The sequence below is a fragment of the Oryzias melastigma genome, linkage group LG2 (assembly GCF_002922805.2).
Source record: "Oryzias melastigma strain HK-1 linkage group LG2, ASM292280v2, whole genome shotgun sequence".
In the NCBI taxonomy this organism is placed as follows: Eukaryota; Metazoa; Chordata; class Actinopteri; order Beloniformes; family Adrianichthyidae; genus Oryzias; species Oryzias melastigma.
The window spans coordinates 5,865,993-5,867,305 of record NC_050513.1 but is presented as its reverse complement, the minus strand read 5'-3'; positions in this window follow the sequence as shown (position 1 = coordinate 5,867,305).

Below are 1,313 nucleotides of genomic sequence, written 5' to 3'. Positions count from 1 at the left end.
TTTCAGTTTCTTTCATTTGGGCTTCAAATAATATAGGCCTCAATCTAGCTCCATAGCAATCAAAGAAGGCTGCTGAAACACCACAGTCTGAGACAAGGGGTTGTACAACTCTGCACTGCATCTATCCTGGGGGAGAATCTCTCCCTCATGTGGGCATCCCTAAGTTTTCTTCTTTTTTTTTTCCTGAATTAGGGTTTTTAAGGAGTTTTTTCTTACCCGGAGGGAAGGTCTGGTTAGGGATAACCAGTTTTATCTAGTCCGTTTAGTTTAGCAATTGGCTATTGTTTATATTTTATGACCGACTTTCTTCTTCTGTATGAAGCCCAATGAGATAATTGTTTTTGTGATTTTGAGCTAAATAAATAAAATAGAGTTGAGGACCACAACTAGGTAAAGAGGGATGTGGTCACCCGCATCTATCTGTTGGGTTACCCCCATCACAAACAGATAAGTGATGTCATGAGGGGCTAAAACCTTCCAAAGGAGACTGGAGGTTGGTAATGGAAAAGCCCTTCCATTGATTTTGGAACTCGCCGTTTCTCTTTTAGGGTCACGGGAGTGGCAGAAAACGGTTGATCAAAGGTGGGTATATCTTGAACAGGTCGCCAGTCTGTCGCATGCACACCTTAGGACTATTTAGAGTCACCAATTAACCAATGAAGCATTTTTTGCCAAAAACCTACCAGGATTCAAACCATATTCCCACATGATAATGTAAACGCCATATTTATCCTTCCATTTGTCTGACACCGAGAGAAAAAGCAACACTTTGAAGCATTTATTGCTTACCATTAGAAAATCCTGTTCAGACTATTGTACTTTTCCTTCTTTTTTTATGTTCCAAAGCTCTTAAAATTACCTATCACTTTTCAACGCTTTAGTTCATTTTAAAAATGACAACTCTTAGCATCAAGAAAAAGCCATTTCGCACATGGCTAAACTTAAAGGAACAAAATGCCGTTTGCTATAGAAAAAGAAGTACAGCAGAGCTGCAGAAGGGAGGAAGAAAAAAGCCCTTAGGAGATGTATTGCGTAATTTCACCTTTATGTAGACTCTAAACGAAAGTGATACAAAAGACTGATGAAGCTTTCAGATCTGCTTTTTTGTGCTAAAGTCTCCATATCTCCAAACTGTAATATTACCTCCGCCGGCTGGCTGGATGGTCGGATTGCAGTGTCGTTGTGGTGTTGCCGTGGCAACTGCATCAGAGTTATTTCGAGTTTCCTTTCAGCAACAGGTCATTTTTCTTTTCTGAAGAAGCATGATACCCATGCACTGCACATGTGTGCGCAATTTCAGTTTTTTTTGACAG